The 19898-nt window shown below is 46.5% G+C and overlaps 1 protein-coding gene across 5 annotated transcripts in view; it reads right to left on the bottom strand.

The window, feature by feature from the left end:
* The window catches only part of LOC118207777 (metabotropic glutamate receptor 4-like), a 266491-nt gene that overhangs the window by 72538 nt on the left and 174055 nt on the right, over positions 1-19898 (bottom strand). The window lies entirely within an intron of this gene.

The raw sequence follows: 19898 nt of genomic DNA, 5'->3' as shown, positions 1-19898 counted from the left end.
CTTTCTGAGACCAGGGTTGAGGACCCACGTCACAGAGGGACGTGAAACAGTCGGGACCTGTACGTCTGTCGATCGCACAAGCAGACAAAGACGGCATCTCTTTGCTCAGTTAAGAAAAAACAGGGCCTACATATTTACCAATGTCAATTAGCTGAGTCCTCATGGGTGATGAGTCAGAAACCCAAGTGATTAATACCTGCGCAGACCACGATGTTGACATTTCATTTCCCTGTGAGGACTCGGGCTGAAGTCCTCCAGCCTGCACTCTGCTGTGCCACTCCGCAACAGAACATAATGCTCTGGGGGGAGTGGGGGGGGGGAGTTGAGAGGAAATGCCGGGGCTCTAAACTTCTGTTTGAACCTGGCCATTCAAAAACTAAACTAGGATTTTATCACCTCATTTGGTCTCCGCTGCACTGGCAGATAGGTAGCCCTGAGAAGTGGATGGTTATTTTCCTTAAACCGATACTAATTCACGGCCTATATCTTCCACTTTTTACAGCGGTCTGGATGTAAGATTAAAATTGTGCAGGAGTAGTATTTCACAGTGTGGGAAGGGCAAGGTATTATAAATAAATAATAAAAATGCCAGAGTCCACAGGGAGAAGATTTGAGACCCATCAATACAGTTTATGTGACTGTCGATACGTCGGGAGGAATTGTGTAGCAATTTGAAGGGTGCTGAACTGGTAATTGGAAATGTAAGGGCTAGTGCTGTTTAGAAGAGGCTATGTTCAGAGCTTTATACAAGGCTCAGCTTGTTCCCTCCTTTCCCACCACGATCTGTATATTTAGCAAATCCATGCATTTCTCCAGGCTTCGGTGTGTTTCTTTAATCCCGCTGCTCATTACTTTTTTTATTTTAGAATGCTTTAAATGCACACCCATTTGTACTATTTATGTTAAATGAGTTCTCAGAATAAAAGAGTGTTGCTTTATATCCACTGTAGTCGTTTGTTCACTGTAAAACAAGTAAACACAAAACATCCAAATTGAATGTCTGGAACATTCTAGCAACACAGTACTCCACAGCTGTCACTGGCTAATCAAATGGCAGAGGGAAATGGGCTTAGGGGGCCCTTAATTCACCGCCATTCATCACTTCAGGCACAATGTTCGCATTTCCTGTATTTGCACATCACCGGTGTTGGTGGGTGCTGATTATCAAACTGAAATAGCTTCACTTGAGTACATACCTAAAAACAAAATCTGAAATTCTAAGTTCAGGACATCTGTTGCCACCTTCAGACTAAAGCATAGGGCAACAGTGTCATCATAACACGTATTATTTAATCTTTTTTTACCAACAGCACGACCAACAAACCTAGCACAAGTACAGCGGCTGGCTAAAGACTTCTACGACTGTGGTGCCCCCCTCAGGATGGGAATCCATGCCCCAGTGGGCACTAGTGCTGTGTGGTTCTTCTCCTTCACAGGCCTGCTCAGCTGTGCAGCAGATAGCATGGTACTGTAGCCACAGGCGAAGCACACAGTCAGTCAGGGAAGGTAGACCGGCCTTTTTAAAACAGAGGCTGATATCAGGGTCGGTCCGCAGGGCCGGATGCATTCGGTGGAACAGCACTTTGGATTGTAATAATTTTAAGTACTGCTGCAGTGGAGGAAGGCTAGAGGTTAGCGGGTCAATCATTAACCTCCAGACGAGGGCGATTATGGAGCTGACACCGTCTAAGCTGCTCCCCTGAGGGGCCCAGTGGTTCCTGGGCAGGGTTTTTATAAGCAAATGCTCAGAGCAAGGCCGGGCACACATATTTCTCTGGTGGGTTTTTCGAACGGTTTCCTCCACTGCTTTTTATTGTGTCCATAAAAAAGTGTTTGTCTGAAACATTGTTTGCCTGAGTTATGTCTGTTTACCCAAAGCGGCATAATGACATTTCAAAGTCCATATATTATGTAACCATTATTTATTCAGGCAAATGACATCCAATGCAAAACTCCAGACGATGCAATAAGACGTGGCATGACAGACCGATTTCATTTCGAGGGCCAGCATATATAGAGGGAAGCCTCTTTTGTGTGTGCGGAAGGTTTCTGGTCCCTAGACCCGTTTGCCATCTCTGGCCCACCACAGTCATGGCTTTTTTCTTCGACAAAGTGAATTTTATGCACACACACGTGGCCCGACTGTAAATATTAAAGGAAACGCAGACGACGTTGCTAAGTGATGCACATAAGTGTAGAATTTTACTACCAGGCTTCTTGGCATCAGCAATCAAAAACAGCGGCACTAACCAAAATAATCTGATATGCAATTCTTTATTTGCATCTCATTAGGCGGTCTACAAAAAAAAATAAAAATAAAGAAATAAATAAATGTTTGACTGGAACGAGCCTGGTCTTGTAGGTGGAGGGTGTTGTGCTATGTGTGGGGGAAAAAAAACAAACAAACAAATAATGATGTGTGAAAAAGCAAATAATAATTATGTTGCGCGTCAAAATATGTCCAAGATTCGGCATTTGGAATTAAACAGCACAATAAATATGATAAACGAATGGTAAATGGTATAGCTGAGCGCTGCCAGGAGAACGGCTGGCATTGTCTCTGTTGTTGAACACAAAGCACGGAGGGTCTCAGCATGCAGCCTTCCTCTTTTCCACAGCCCAAAACCAGAATGGAGGACTTTCTTGGCTCCCCTCCACACCAGCGCTGTTAACATGGCCTTTATACTGCTGCTATATTGATTGTAATATATTATCATTAGCATAATAAGCCTTTATAACAAAACAAAACTGTTGTGTTGTAATGCACCCTTCAGGCCTTTTTTCTCACTCCTGTCCTGTTAGAGCAGTGGTAACCAGCCCTGTTCCAGGAGATGTTCCATCCTGTAGGTTTGCACTCCAACCCTTATTTGGCACACCTGATTCAACTAATTTGCAGCTGAACAGAATCTCTAGCTGTTGAATGAGGTATGCCTGGTTAGGTTAGAGTGAAAACCGACAGGACAATAGATAGAAAACCGTTAAAATAGTCAGTTTGTGTTTCGTCTATAAGAAGTTTGTTACGATGTTTAAGTAAGATTTTGTTTGGGATATTGTAAAAGTATTTATTTCTTTCTCTCACCCATGTCCCTGTAGGGGCTCCATAGCCCTGTAGGTTTGTGTGTTAAAAAAACAAATTTTAATTTAAATGTTCATTTGAACTTGAGCGAACTGTTCGAGGGAAATGGAAGCATTCCTGCTTCAGCCTATTCTCATGTTCATCCCCAATACATGAGGCTGTACTGAATATTCCCTCAATCTCAACACTGCCACTCAACATTGTCACTCACAACACTGTCAATCTCACACATCATTCTCAGCACTGTCACTTTCACACATCACTCTCACGGCACAGAAAGGAATTTGCATGTTGTAACAGTCATGGAAGGACACACTTTCTAGAACAATCTTCACATCATGGCAAAATGACAAACCACTAAACTTACTAATCTTATAAGCTGCAAGCCCAAACCAGCATGAATCCTCTCAGCTGATCTGTTGCAGATCCACTGATGTTTCAGCAGGGGTTTGCATTAGACCCATGGCACGAAATCCCTCTGGATCCATCATGTGGTGTGACATGTGGCCTGTACTTTCCAAAGGGTTGCGATCCGCTGGTTTACCTCAATGCTTCCTCTGTGCATGGCTGCAGACGGATTTATCATCCCACTGAAGGAGTCGTGCCCGCGTGTGGGACACCGTGGCTGTGCAGTGTGGAATACAAACAGCAGGGCCCACAGGCTTCAGACACTTGTCAGCACCTTTCCACAGGTGGAAGGCAGGACAGGTGCCTCACAGCTTCAGGGGGGAAAGGGAGGGGGACGGGGGGTTCCAATCCGATATCAGCAAACTGAGGAAAAGCATTCCAGGACCACGGATGTATTAATGTATTTTTTAATGTTTTTTTTTTCTCTTTTTCCACCTCTTGCCAAAATGTCATGGAGCTTGTGTGCATTCTAATGAGAACACACTGCACTCCGTTTCCCGTGCCAACAGAGACCCGGGCTGCCGCATGATAAATGCTGAAAGAACACCCACCGGAGTAATTAACCGTGGCCCCCGCCTCCTCCCCCACCCCGGATCCTGAAACAATGCACAAATACAGCCGGGAAATAATCAGGTCAGGAAACTAGCACGGCTTTAACTTTTAGGGGGAAGAATATGGCCGCTGATATTGAAAGGAAAAAGCAGAACGATGGTTTTCTGAAGGTCTGTCCGCCGCGGACGTGTGGACACCCGTCGACGACAGGGACCGTGACCCGTCTACGCAGGTGAAGGACGGGAACGAACCGCTCCGACGGAAAGGGCTGCTTTCCATTCAGGTCAGGCTTTGTGTTAGATTGTACACCTGATGCTTGAGTGCAGTTTTAGAAATACACCATTATTTACATCAGGCTGGGAGGGGTTACAGAGACACAGAAAGTATGGGGGAGCGGGCAGAGAAAGCTGCTCTGGGATAAATGAATAGAAATAGCTACCTCCGGCCAACAATAATGTTTCTGTTGTCTCTTGAAGCCTCCCTAAATGTGAGCAGACAGGTATTTCTTCAAGGAGAAGAAAGTTTGATGAGAGGGAACGGGACGGGGGTGGGGGTGGGAGAGCTCCCGTCGGGTAACAGTCTGGCGTGCTTCATCGGCTCGCGGCTGAAGCGGAGGGTGAGGCCTGCGCGTCGCGCACCGCTACGATCTCTCCGTAACGCCGCGGGAGGCTCGGCGAGGACGGCGGACCCGCGTTCCCTTTCAGCGAATCGCAGCAGTTAATCACGCCGTTAGACCCCGCCGTTTCGCCACAGGCTCGGCAGCGGCGATTTCTGGCGATAGGCGTGGGCCGTCTCTCACGGCGCCGGAGCTGCAGCGCCCGTTAAACGGCGGAATAATGGCTCGTAGCGAGATGACGGGATAACGACGCGAGGGCCACGTCGACGCGCTACCCTGCCCAGGTGCGTCAGCGGCCGGAAGCGTTTCCGCGCGCCGCTGAAACGACACCGCGCACCTCGCCAGCCGAGGCTCACATAAACGTTAGCGGTAAATGAGGACGGATATGCTACTGCGACAGGCCCGCAGAAGGGCCACCTCTCGCTGTGCCACAGAGGGAGCTGGAGGTAGCGGGGACTCCAGTTCGCCAATGACGAACAAACCTAATCTGCATCTGACCGCAGATATGGGGGCGATAAATGTTTTCACCCCCAGCTACAATTTGGGCAGATGCCCTTTTGGAAGAACACTCCAAGGATTTGATTGACTGAGTGCTGGGGATAATAGCAAATCTCTTTACATTTCTCACAAGGAGCTTGGCGCAAACTGACTTAGAGACAGACTTACCAAAACTTTCTTTGGCTCACTTTAACACTACATTAACTCATATTCTGTAGGCTGCAAAATTGCAAATGATCGCATGTAGCATGCTCCTCATGGATTAATTAATGTCTTCTCACATCTGGGGTCACTGAAATTGCTTGCAAGGGCCAAAAAATCTTCAACAATACACACTGTTCACTTGCACTTCTTTCCTCTAAAAAGTAAAGCATCACAATCGCAATGTTACAGATCTCTCTTGGGATGATCATTCGAGAACCTCCACTGAACTACCTGTCTTCCCGGTTTTGCACAAGTGTGTTATCTGGCTTGGAGGAAAACACAGCATGTGATCATTTGTTGGATAGCTTGTTACCTAGGTCATGTCTAAGCTTACTAAAGATATTCACAAACTTACTGTTTATATGAACTTGCAACTTTCAGATTGATACCACTATTTTACTTCACTATTTAACTTTTTTTAGTTATTATTATTATTTTATTTCACAAGACAATTTTAGTTGTCTGCGCAAAGAATGTATATGAAGTGAGAATACCTCAAGCATTCATTCATATAAATAATTCATAATTCAATAGAAGGTTTGTACACTTTATGGTGTAGAGTAATGACTCCACTGAATAACCCTAACCTATAAACTAAAATAAGTGTGTAATGATCTATACGATTTGGTAACATAAGGGCATGTGTCTAATGGTCCAGAAAAAAGGGTCCATTAAAAAGCAAAATTACTTTTAATGTTTCATTTTGACTTAATAACAATGTCATAATAGGGTCTGGCAAGATAACCTAAAGGAAATAAGTCAAATTAAAGGAAAATGTCACATTAAGGAGGTCCAGTGAAAAGATGTTAAAAGACAGCAACGAAAAATCAATTTACAACACTTTTATATTAACATATGACATCAACTTAAATTGGAGGATTAAATAAAATGTGACTTTTCCAGAACTAGCCAGTAAGTGTTTGCAAATTAACTCCTGGGAAATGATTTGTTTAAATGTACCAAGAACAAATGCCGATGGTCCTTCAGGGTAGAGGCAGATTTAGCCTATAAATAGCAAACTTCTTACTTAGCTTTCCTTTTTAATTCATGTCTTGAGATTACACAAGATTTTCTGATTTCCTGCAGCGAAACCGAATGTAAGTAAACAGAGCACTGATTCCACACACGTTCTGCTTTAGTAATTATTTCAATTATAGGCTGAGCAGAAGGCTTTAGTACACAATACCTCCTCAACTCTCCAAGCCCAGCATTCCAGACAGTATAAATAAGGCACAAAATATGCACTGCACAATAATTTGATGACAAATTTGATTCTGCAGGTGAGAAGGTTTCAAATAGCATACGGTACCATTAACAGCGACAAAATGATAGTTTAAAGTTTTTCCCTGTGCATAATCCCATATAAAGACTTTGGCTGAGCCAAACAGGCATTTTTCATGTCTTGCTAATCTGTCCTGTCACGGGCACACCTGACATGGGTGTTATACAGCAGTACTTAGCATGGCCTGTTCTACACAAAGAAGAGACAGGCTTTCCAGTTCTGTGACGACAGAAACACTTCGCGGCTTGAGATAGCGTTCGTTTGTTTTTGTGCGTGCAGGATAGCGGAACCATAACCATAAGTAATCCTGACCAATAACAATAGTTTTGGCATGTTTCACGCGCTGACTAACAAGAAAACCCCACTGCTGCCATGAACGGCTCTCATGAAAATACACTGCATCCTGATCAGGGGGAAATTTAGAGTGAGGGAATATGGCGCCAGTATGCTCCACTTGTCCCTAGCTACTGCCCCTGTAGGAAACCCCCCTTAGGTTCAGGAGAGAAAATACGTCCCTTGCCCTGTCAAACAATATTGACTATAAAGTATGAATGATGTTGGGGGTGTTTCTGAATTTGCAAAGGCTCCACAGAAGGAACTGCATCTATAGCCTAATGCCATTCTCAGTGTGTTTTATAAGGCTACCAATTCCAGTCAGAAACACAAACAATATCTTGGATTAAGATTAAATTAAGTTTTATATTCATTCAATCTAAAACCATGCACTGAAGTGTCAGGACAGGCAGGAGTGATGTTTGTCCTTGCTCGCTTGTGCAGTGATTTCCAGGAATATTTTTCACCAAAAAACAAGCCTCTCGAAAGCAGTTGGCACTTCTGTATTTATCTTTCTAGACGGCTTTTTGACTGCTACTTAACAACACACAGTGAACCGCAGCTACACTTTATATTTCACTTAATTTCCCCGGTAGTTTACTGGTCTGGGTACCCAGGAAAGGGACTCATTCTGAAGGCAGTAAAAGACAGGCACAGGACATGTTATAGCACTGCAGAGGAAACCGACACACTGCAGTATATCCGTGCTCCTTTCTATACCCTGCTGTGTGCACTGCTTTGTTTGAATATATCCATTCCAAAGGAAAAACATACACCTGCAGTATTCTTGTGTCGTTTCTGCATGCGCATGCACCTGAAGCAGTCACTTCAGACTTCAGATGTTTGTCTGAGATGAGAGTAAACACAGAAGATAAACCCTGTTTGGAATGATGACTTGTATATCCCCCAGACAGCTACGACGTGACGGCCTCCTGATGGTGGAAGCATTTGTCAATAAAGCTTCCATTCAGCCCGAGAATCCATTTCCAAGCATCACAGTCCCGCTGTTTTCATTTCCAGAGGCAGTGGTGCCTCTTCCCTCTGGAACAGGAACACCGTCCGCAATATCCGTCCATCGCTTAGTTTGTTTTACAATGTGCTCTCTCTCACACACTCACATACTCACACACACACACACACGCACACACACGCACACACACGCACACACACGCACACACACGCACTCTGTCTGACTCTCTCTTCCTTCCTCTCTCTGCAGCTTGCTCTAAATTCCCCATGACATATTTTGTAGGTTTTTTATTTGCTCTTTCTTTTCCGGCGCTTCTCCTTTCTTAACATGCCGTGGCTGCGCTCATCACTCGTTTCTGTTGCTCAGTGTGTGTTTCTGCTCTGGTAATTAGCGGGTCCAAATGGAACTCCACACCTGTTCAGTGCGCAGAAAAGGCACAGCTGTAAGGGTGGAGAGAGGGGCACACGCTGAGGAGCTCTGGGAAGGCCTTGTGGTGAAGGGCCAGATAAGGGAAAGTAGCACACGCATCACTGAGTAAGCACTGGTGATGGGCAAAATTAAATAATATCTACCCGGTTCACACGCTGTCTTTGTGGGGCAGCTAATGAACTCAATTTTCGAGCGTTAAAGCACGGCTAGGGTATTCTAACCTTTAGTGATGTAGGTTACAGGCCAAGAACAGCAGTTAGAGCCAGAGTGAGATGTTCGCGTTCACTGGCAGGTAAATCATGCTGGGCTTGTACTCAGTCCCTGGCAAAAGGCCCTTGACGTTACTCATCAAGCCCATGGAGCGGCGCAGCGGGTGCAGCGGGCACCGCATCGCCATGGCGCTCGAGTGCCCGCGGAGCTTTCAGCAGAGACCCGCCCCGCAAGCCAGCAATCACGGCTGCTTATTCCTAAAAACGCAGCAGCCCCTGTCGAGAGCACGCCAACATATCGCACGCCCTCCCTGTGGGGACTTTGTTACCGGGTATTGTGATGCAAGTCACGGGCCAACACTGCATGCTGAGCGGTCCTGCTGTTCAACAGAAGGGAATGCGCGTGTGTATGTGATTGTGTGGTGCGTACCTGTGTGTTTATACATGGGTATGCATGTGTGTGTGTGTGTGTGTGTGCGCTGTGCACCTGCGTGTACATGCATAGTTGTGTGTACCTGTGATTGAGTGGAGTGTACCTGTGCTTATACAGTGAGGTTATATTTATATATACAGTATTCATATAGTTTTCCTGATGTGGCTCTGTGCTCCATAATTTCACAACTTTGTCCAACATATTATGGAGCTCACAGTATACATGGGTGTGTGTGTGTGTGTGTGTGTGTGTGTGTGTGGTGTGTGCTTATATACACTGGTGTGCCTGTTTGTTCACTCACACACTCACTTCTGTTTGACCCTTGGCAGAAGCGGAGAAAATGCATTCTCTTCAACTGGGTGCAATCAATTTGGGAAACTGTTCCATTCTTATTTGCATGAAAAGCCAATCTGCGGTCTATCCGGACCGCTAAATTTCCCAATTTTGTTTTTGTTGGCCCCTGCGACTGTGCAGGACTGTGACTAAGGGGACATGGCCGCGTTTGGCCCCAGCCGCCGCTGGGCTAGTTAATTGGTTTTCTAGCAGCAAAGAAATAGTCCTCAACTTATTTTGTTTTCTCCTGTTCTCTGATGATGCTCTTGCTGTCGTCCCAACCGACACCAGCCCATTAGCCCCAGCGCACTTCAGCATGAATGTAGCCCTAGCCCTGGGGCAGCTTCCACATTCTCAGCTCTGAGGCCCCACGTTTAAACAAGCCATCCACCAAGCGCCTAGATGGGACATGGAGAGCGTCTTGTTTGGAAATTCACCCCTGGACGCAATCTATCCAGTTTATATATGCTTTTAAAATATGCTCCGTGAGAAAGGGGAAAACTGTACGAATCTACTGTACGTTCTCCTGGACCACGATAGAGAGGTAGGTCTCAAAGGTAGAATATGATTAGGGAAAGACACCTGCCAATCCCTTTTACACAGATTTTGGAGAAACTAACTGATAAAAAACAGGGAGTTTTAAACATCCCAATCAAGGGGGATTCTGTAGAAGTCAGATGAAATGATAGTATGCAAACAGTTAATCAAATGCATTGGCCATTTTAAGTATTCTTTTTCTGTTGCCTGTTACATATTTTATCACTTTCCCAGTGTGAGGGATTTTTCATTAAATGTGGCCGACACAATTTAGGAGGAACTCCTGCTGTAGAGTGAAATCCAATTAAAAAAAAGAAAAAAGAAAGAAAAGAAAAACAGAAAATCAATTGCAGGCTGCATTCAATCAGAAGTTTCTACCTAATCTGAATTCCAGAGAAAAGATTTCAACGCAACAAAATAGAGTCGGCTTCTTCAAAAATCTGTCTCCTTCTTGGCCTGGTGATCACCCTGTGCCGCACCTAAGAGTAGCCGCGATACTGCACTCAGGTCAGTGCATTCTGAGTAGGAATTCCCCTGTGCCTAGCCTGAAGGAGAACACTACACTGATCTCAGATCAGTCCAGTCATTCCACTCATGGTCTTTCAAGTTCATTCCACCCACTCAGGAACATACACACAAGCTTATGTCTGCATCAGAAGCAATAAGAAAATGCAAATGACAAACAAGGAGAAATAAGACCAGAACAAAGGGTCTTAACTGACTGAACCGGTAATGTTACAGTGCAGTTACAATAGCATCCAGCTGATTTGAAAAGGTGCACACAGTGTGCCACCTGTCAAATTCAATCTGTAAAGTGATGGAGCAGGATGGAGAACAGCTTATGGGAAAGATCCAATGTCAGTTTATTTGTGCGTACACTAACGGTTACAGTGGGATTGTTTAGTGTTGACCATGCTTGAGAATTGGTACTGTGATGTATATGCCAAGGTCCAGAGTACAGACAGAATTTGGCCTACGCTGTAAGCTGGAACTCTTCCAAAGGCAATGCAGTGATGCCAGACTATGTACACTAAACTCAATAGCATAACAGGAAGCACGCTGTAAATCAGGACTGGTTGACATAATTCTTCAGAACCTTATATTACCTCTGAAGGAGCTATTAAGTAAAACTGATCATATTGCAAATGAAACGAATGCATGCAGTGTTCATAATACCCTGGTGTGTGGCGGGGGGCATGTTCATCCCTTCAGATAGAGGCATGAACATTAATTGAAGTTACACAATAAAATATGAAATACCACTTTGATAACACTACAATATAAAGTTAATTATGTTATTGCATTTGCACACAACAGTATAATTATATTCCGTACATTATGAAGCAATAATAAATGCCATCGGCAATGAATGAAGCATGCACAGATTGATTGTGTTTATTAATGCATTACAAGCATATGTAATCTATTCATAAAGCATGAAGACTCTGCCAGAAAGCGTAATAGAAAGTTAGCCAATGTTTAGCGGCGCTTTCCTTTCCCTGACTGGGAGACACCGTACAGAAGCAGTGTGTTTTTTACAGGCTGGTATTCCACAGGCACGTCGGTGACGGTGCCGCCGATCCCACATCCATCTTGTGAAGTCGGGAGCGAGCGGCTCACTTGGCTCCCGCTCCCTCGACACATCAGCATCTGCTCCGAAAAGGGGCGCGGCAGCTCTCTGTCACCCTGCCGTCGGTGGCCGCGGCAACCCGGAGCGCCCAGCCCCCGCCCGCGGGAACCGGCTGAAAGCTGTTACTTACCAGGTCAGGGATTCGGCGGTCCCCAGCCGGGCCCAATCCGGAAAAAAGTTCCACTCCTGACAAGTCCACTGGCACAAATTTTTTTATTCAGTTTGGCAGCTCCATCAGTTATGATATAAAGGCTAAGCTTCTTGCTTACAGGCTCTGCCTCTGCTTCCTGTGCTCATCTATACACTGTGCACTTTGGGATTGTGAAAGACACTGCAGAGGCATGTTCCTACATATCTTCAGTGTTAGCCCTCTGTTCTGATGCCTGCAAACGGCTACAGCCATGCACAGGCAGCATCAACACGGCTGTTCTTTTTTCACTGACGGAAAGGTACAGTAGGTCTTCCTGTTCAGGCATGCACTACGGCGTATGTGCAGAGTAATGACCCCCAAGAAACTAATGCCCCCAGGCATCTGTTCTTCACACAAAAGGCATGTCTAGATCACACTCAGCCATACGGTTTAAATTGGGCAAATGAGTTGGAGCGAGCTGGGTTCTTGCCTGCGTGCTCTCCTCTCCTGTGGCCACTTCCCAACGCCCCCCAACCCCCCAACCCCCCAACCCCCGCCCTCCCTGTGAAACCGGCCTGTTGTGATCCACAGATAGGCAGCAGCGTGCAGATGAGCCATCGATTCATCGACGGGTTAAGAGAGGAGAACAAACGGCGGAGGCACGGAGATTCCGCTCGGGACTCTCTGAGCATGGCAGCACGGTTCTATTTGTGGAAAAATATAATTATCCATCCAGAGCTTAATTACAGAGATATTTTCTCAGGCCCACTGGACTGTGGTTATATTATCAAACTCACTGAAATGCCTAGGGCCTCCATGCATAAAGTGTAAACACAAATGTATTGCACTTCAAAGAAGACCATATTGTCAATGTACTCATTCTCATTCTTCAGCAAAAAATATAAAATATTAAAACACTACGTAAAACTGTGGTTGGTAGAGGATGCCTTTATCGAGTCAAATATGAACAGTACCCTTACAAAATTGAATTCCTTCGATCCCTGTATATTGCAATGACTTGAGCACTGTTTTCTGCTTCGTACTGTAATGCGTGCCTGTTTCATTGTGATTACTATAGGATGCCGATTATAGTACCTGTTGCTCTGCAATGTGCTTGTTTGAGAATATATCATCTTTTGTATGTATGTTTTTGTGTGTTAGCGAGAAAGAGAACGAAAGCCAGAGAGAGTATGAGAGAGAGCAAGAGAAAGGGAGAGAAGGGTGATAGAGAAAGGGACAGAGAGAGTAAGGGAAAGAGAGGAAGACAAGAACTCCTTCATAAACTCCTCAGATCACTGATCTAGCACCATGGTGCCAAGCGGTTTCTGTCACCTCACATTACACCCCTCCCTCCACCCCTCTGGGACTAAGTGTAAATAACAGCGATGACCACCTAACACTGGCATAAACTCTCGCCACCTGATCTGGGTCAAACGTGCACAAGCTTTTATGTGACTGTGTGACTCAAACTGAAGCACCACAGTAAGGTGGGAAAAAGGTCTAAGTGGGTGGGGCAGCGCACAGATAATTAGCAGTATGCTTGGAGCCCAAGGAGCCCAGTGCATTATTCTTTCCGTGGGCTCAGAATACCCGACTGCTCCCCTGACCGCAGTGCATGTAGACGAATCCACGTCTCACTGAATGCCATATGCACGGCCTGCCAGTCAAACCATCTGGGCTCATCACCGCGTGTTCCGGGGGGCTAATCGAAAGATCGCCGCCCCTCCTGCACCTTCGCCCTTCGTGTCCTTGGCACAGCGTTTCCCGTAGCACAGGAAACTGACCCTCTGCACGCACGTCTATCGATTTGTGTCTCGGTGCGGACGCCAGTCTGCCATGACAGAGCTGCCTACCCACTGTCATGCCCAAGCGTGATATATATACCGGTTTGTTCCAAACCGAACATTCTAGATACTTTCAGACACTCCTTTGAGCCATTATACTTCTCCTGATACATCATTCTCTTTCCTCTGGGTATATACTTCCAAGTACCTCTGCTCTCTCGTGTCAGCTATATCTGGAAATCCCACCCCCTCCTGTACTCTGGTTTTAATCTGTCTTCTACCCCTTTGTCACTGATGCCCAACAGAGGAGTCAGCAACCTTGTCCTACAGCCAAGGGGCCTCCAGTCTCCAAGCTAAAGTTAAAAGACATAAAATGTTGCTCATGCAATGTAAAGCAGGTATCATGAAGCCCCCCTTTCCTTTCATGTGTCATATGAAAAATGGTATTTCCCTAAATTAAATCAAATACAGTCTGCTCCAAACTGCTAATTGCCACCCAAAATGTTCTGTACAGTATACTGAGAAGTTTCAAGCTGCAAATATTGTGTGATAATAACTAAACAGAGGCACAAATACTATACTATTTTCACTGTAGGTTTATATCACGCACAAACATAGTTATATAAATGCAGAGGGTCTCAGCAGAGCCAAATGTTTCCATTCCCCTGGCAACAGAACGCGGTGAAGCGGGCAACTGCGCGTGCCCAAGAACTGGCGGGACGGCGGGCGTGATCGGAGGCATTGCGGCGAAGTTTGGCGGCGCCATCGGAAACAGCTTTTTTTACCGGGGATGAGAGAGGAGCGCGTTCCAGCGAGCCAGGGAAGCTCTCAGCGGAGACGAGATTACATTCTTAACAGCAAAACCCGCAGTCCATGGGCCCAAGCCTTTTGTTGTTTACCATTCTGCGCGGGGGTCGGGGGGGGGTGGCGTGGGGGTAAGAGAAGAGGCGTGGTGCGCGCCGGCTGCCCGCTGAGGTAATTAATGTCGCGGCCGACGTCTGAGCGGCTGCCGTTCTCCGGAGGCTTCGCTCGCAGTTCCTGCCTGCCTGCCTGCCTGTCTCTGCCGGAGCGCTTTCTCTGCTCGCGTCCCAACACAGTAAATGACAGTTAAATCCCGCCGTCTAAGAGCTCTGCTGGGTGGCAGGAGGGCGCTAATCACGGCCCTGATGAGCTTGCATTAGCTCTGGATTAGTGACTGGAGTAAGACGGGAGGTGCAGAGTCTGGGTCTCATTTAAAGTGACTCAGAGCACATCTGCAGTCGTCTCCGTAGCGCCGCAGATTAGCAATTTCAGATAAAATTTCATGAGAAGGATTTTACAAAAGCCTGGATGTGTGTGGTTCTTCTGTGTAACTATTCAAACACATACACAGACACACTCTTTCAAATATCTCACACATTTTCCAAAACTGGGACTGCGTTAGTGTGCATGTGTGTCCTTGCTAAGGGTATCTGCGTGTGAACGTGGGTGTGCGTCTGTGCGTCTGTCCGTGAGAGTGTTGCTTGCATACATGTGTGTATGCTGTGTGTATTCTCTGCGTACAGCACAATCTCCGAAGGCTAACCCAAGCCAGCGGCAGCAGGAGCACAATTATATTGACTCTAAGAGCATGTTCCTGGTCTGGCTGGAGGGCTATGGTGAGCGAGAGCATCTTCTGTGTAATGAATCAGAGAGACACAGGCCCAGCTCTCTCTCTATTGCCCTGGGCCCATGACCTGTTGGGGTTGGGCTTGGGGTTGGGAGGGGGAGGGTGGGTCACGCAACAGGGCCAACATTCCTCCAGACTTCCAGACACAATCCGCACCAGAGAGGACACACGGAGACGCTGCACGAAGAGAGGCTCTGGCTGGATGACGTGCCGGTTGCTCGGAGACGCGCGAGCCTCAGCTGCTGGTTTTTATCACCACGCCCCTGGTGGGCTCAGCGCTCAGTCAATAAGCGCCAGGCTCTGGCGATGAAACGGCTCCCGTCCCGACGTTTCGAAGCTGGGGAGCCGTGTTGAGGTTCAGTGGAGCGGTAGCGTTAAGGCGACGGGGCGGGGGGCTGGAATGAGACGCTCTCCTGAGGGGGGCGCTCCGCTTTTAGCAACAGGGGATCCAGTCTGTGCCATGGGGGGACGCAGAGAATGGAGGGGGTTTCAGAAACGTCAAGCCAAGCAGCGCGGGGGAGAGAGAGAGGGAGAGAGACCAAGGAAGAGAGGGGGAGAGAGAGTAGAAGGAAGAAGGGAGAGAGTGTGAAAGAGAGGGACAGAGAGAGACTGTAATGTGCATGCAGGCAATGTGGTACACAGTGAGGTGGTGTGTCCCCCTGGGGTGCAGGAGACTGCTGCTGCAGCTCTGCAGAGGTCTTCACCATGTTCAAAACCCCTACACACATACTGTACAACAAACACACACACACACACACACACACACCACTTCACATGCTGTGCACACATATATAACAAGCACAAACATACACACACAGACTACTACACATGCATGCACACGCGCGCACACACACACACACACACACACACACACACACATCTAAACTGCCACCTCAGTAGTTCTAAAATACATGAAGGGAAAGTGTACCTAATGCACCTGGCATAACAAGCGCCCGTTCACTTTTAAAAGTGCACACGACAGCCTGAAATGACACTGGAGTATGTGTTCAAAGTAAAAGTGCATTTCATTCATTAATTTACCTTTACTCAGGCAATATAATTGTGGCGAATGCCCTACATCCTTCATATTCAACAGCCTGTTAATGCAAAGGTTTCTCTTGAGTAATTTTAGCAAAGCAGTTTCCAACACATCCACAGCGTTTCCTGGACCTGATAAGGTCTGGTAGCCTGGATTAATTTGCTCTGATCAGTAGAAATCCCTGTCTATCGGATGTTAATTGTGACAAACAAGATTAGGGATCCTAATTATTTGCGAGACAAGCCATTTACATTAAACATATTTTTTTCTTTTCTACCCTAAGGGTCAAGGCTTGCTGGCTGCTGCATGCTAATTGATCTCATTAAGCAGACATTTAATGGAACCGACGCCAGAATGGAGAAACGAGCAACAACGTCAAATAACTGTCCAGTTTTATCTGGTCCAGGACTGGAAAGAAAGATTCATTGGATAAACCTAAAATTCTACTGCAGTATGTTACATGTTACACATATTTTTTTTAGGTTTTCTCAAATGAAAATGTTTAGGTTATTCAATTGAGAAAACCTAAAACAGGTTTGAGGTTTAGCCAATAAAATGATTTTTTCAGTCTGATACACATCATCTTCCACCCGATTCCTCTGTACTATGGGCTCTAGTACAGAGGTTTCACTGAGCACTTTCAGGACACCACAAATGTTGCAAAGTCAATGTTTAAACTCTTGCAGCATATATACTGAATTAGCACATCCACACTCTCCCCGTAAAACATTGCAAACCATGCAAGGGAGGACACTGCAGGGCAATCATACTGAATTAATTCTTTAGAGGTTTGAAACAGAGCATTTGGATACGAAATAAACTTTCACCATTCGCACTCTCAGTCTCCTCCTGGGAACATATGCAGGGGCCATTTGGCAGAAATAAACCCTCCTTCGTCTGCGATGTTTACACCAGCTCTTCAAATGCTCCTCAAATGCCTTAAAAATTGTCGTATCCAGTTTATAAATCTCATTAGGTCTCATTAGGTTATGGTTTGCATAATCCACTTCCACATTCCCTCTCAGTCATAATATACATAATTTACATAATTACATATGCATTCAGGTTGAGAATTAGTGTGAGCAAAATATGATGTCCCCTGATGTCTAATACATGCAAATGCTACTGCACATGTTTGGTAAATATCCCAACATGCTCTCACTACGCACTCTGAACTGGTTCTGTGGCATGTATAAAAACTTATTGTATCATACATTGCTTTTGGATGGGTTGATGCAACTCAAAACGAGTATATCTTTTCTTACACGTGAAGAAAAGGTGTTTGTTAATAGCACATTAACATGTGTAACCACTTGCAAAATAAAAAGCAATGTAATAATAATTGTAGTGATATACTGTACGTTATTTTGGCAATGCAACACGTGCTATAAACAAGCAAACACGACAAAAACCTGTAGAGTATAAATTTAGGGATTGCAGCCTTCATTATATATGTATTTGTTTTAATACACTTTTTAATATTATTTTTATTTTCAGCATTTGCAAAACAAACTGATTATATTTCTGTTTAATTAGCATTTTCCTTCTCTGCAGATGCAAATGGATCTCAGCTACATTAATTATCAATCAATCAAATTTTATTTATGGAGCACATTTCATACAAGTGATGCAGCTCAATGTGCTGTACATAAAAATAAAAAAGAAGGACAGAGAGATCATACACTGCCTAAGAACAGAAAGATCATACACAGGAACTCATACATCCTGGTGTTTTTGCATGCGTTTGCATGCAAATCATACACCGAAATTGGGATCAATATTTTAAGATGAATTCCAGAGTGTAAAAAAGATTTCAGCTTTTAGGAGAGGGGCAGTCTCTTCAGTCATGTCTGCTGAGCTTTGTGACAGACAGAGAAACTTCAGTCACGGGAATCAGACTGACAAACAAACAAAAAATGACTTTGTGTTTGTTCAGTCTGTGGGGGGATTTGAGTTAATGAGAAAGCTGTGTGATTCAGCTTCCGTCACAGCTTGCACACCCTTTCAACAGCTCTGCCATCGACTCAAATGGCAACCATACGTGTCGTCAACCAAACTTCATAAATACAAAGCGGCTAAACAGACAAGTATTTCTAAATTAAACTTTATGTGCAATGCAGCAAAGGGCTAAATGACGATGGGGACTTCTGGAATGAAATGCCTTTTTTAGAGAAGAGGGCTCGAGTGGGCTCTCTGGCTTCAAGCATGGCTGGGAGAGGTTGACATTTTCCTCCACAAGAACTCTTGAACTCGGTTTAGAATGAGTTTGCCACGCAGGCCCGGAGCACGGTTCAGGGGCAGGGGAGGGGGAGGGAGAGGGGGGCACTGCCCGGTTTGCCGTGGCACACTCCTGGGTGGCAGCGAGCGCAGGCCGGCCAGAGCGACGCTAACCGCCGCGAGAGGCACTGAGGACGTGACTTGGGCCAGGTCCCAGGCCCCCAGGCCCTCTGCTGGCCGCGTACAGAAGCAGAGAGACAGGGCTGTCCACAGAGAGCATGCTGGGAGAGACAGGCTAGCCCCTGGGTTCACCATTAGCAGGCTAATGTAGGGAGGCAGGGCAGTCGGGGGCAGAATGTTGTCAGAATGCCTATACTGAGTACAAGGGGAGGGCCTGTCAGACCACAGAGCAGGCTGGGGAGCAATCCCATAACTCCTTGGGACATTTTGCTTGACAAGCAGCAGCGGGGTAAAGACGGAGCTGCCTGCAAACCGAGACAGGCTACGAGTCCGCACACCATGCGCTGGGAAGGACCGCACGTTAGCACACTGGAGCGTGAACGCTAACGGTGCGTTATCAGTGTGCGGTATTGACAGAGGTAAAAATGGAGAGATTAAGTGCTGTTCCCCGTCCGTTTGGCTGGTTGGCTCGGTGACAGCGGACCCTCCCAGGGCAAGCGCTTTTCGGCAGTTTGACCTTTCCCCCGCTGACGGCGGCCGCTGCGCTCCTTGCAGAAGGTGTTAATTAGAACTGGGAGTGGAGCCTGATAAACACCATATGGGAAAGCAGGAGACGCTCGGGGTCGGGAGCCCCACACGGCGTGGGCTCGCCGCCGAGGGGCCGGCCTCGCTCGGGACGGACGGACGCTTCCGGTCCAACTCCGCGTCCCTCGGTCCCTCGGGGCGTTAGGAGAGATGAGTCACCCAAAACACCTCCCCCACTGCAAATATGTTAAAGATGCGCCATTTATATATATATAACATATTTACACTGGCATCCCCATTCCCAACGCCTTCTGCTGCCCCTGCCTTTCCTGGCTGGGGGTTTGAGGGAGAATCTGAGGGGAAGAAGCAGCGCGATGTGACGTGACAAACGGGCAGAACTAAAGGCGTCTCTGCCATTCTTACATATTTCAAAAGCATTTACAGGTATTGGAGTATTAAGACTATGTAAACAGTACAAACGTGGCGACAGGGCAATATGAAACATCAATGCAGCAGCGGGGCGCGTACGTGGCGACGCGCCGCAAGCCGCCGGTCTGGAGCCGCGCACGCGCACGCGTTCGGCGAGACGCAGTGGAAAACGCCGCGGTCGCCCCGCCCGTTCGGAGGGGATCGATACCGTTCCTCGCCTTCGGGGTCGCCCGTCCGACACCACCGCGGCTCGCAACATGTGACCCGGGCCAGCTTAAGATAAACAGACAGCTGACTGTGGGGATCTTATTAAGCGCCAAGCGCACCTGCTGTTCCGGTTCCTGATGTTTGTGTCACGCAAGCAGACTTATAAGTGAAGCCATTTAAACTGGAAGAACAGGCAGTGAAAAAACTGAAACAGAAAATGTAAATGCAC

This window comes from Anguilla anguilla, chromosome 11 (assembly GCF_013347855.1).
Source record: "Anguilla anguilla isolate fAngAng1 chromosome 11, fAngAng1.pri, whole genome shotgun sequence".
Lineage (NCBI taxonomy): Eukaryota > Metazoa > Chordata > Actinopteri > Anguilliformes > Anguillidae > Anguilla > Anguilla anguilla.
The sequence above is the reverse complement of the archived record's forward strand: the minus strand, read 5'-3'. Positions and strand labels throughout refer to the sequence as shown.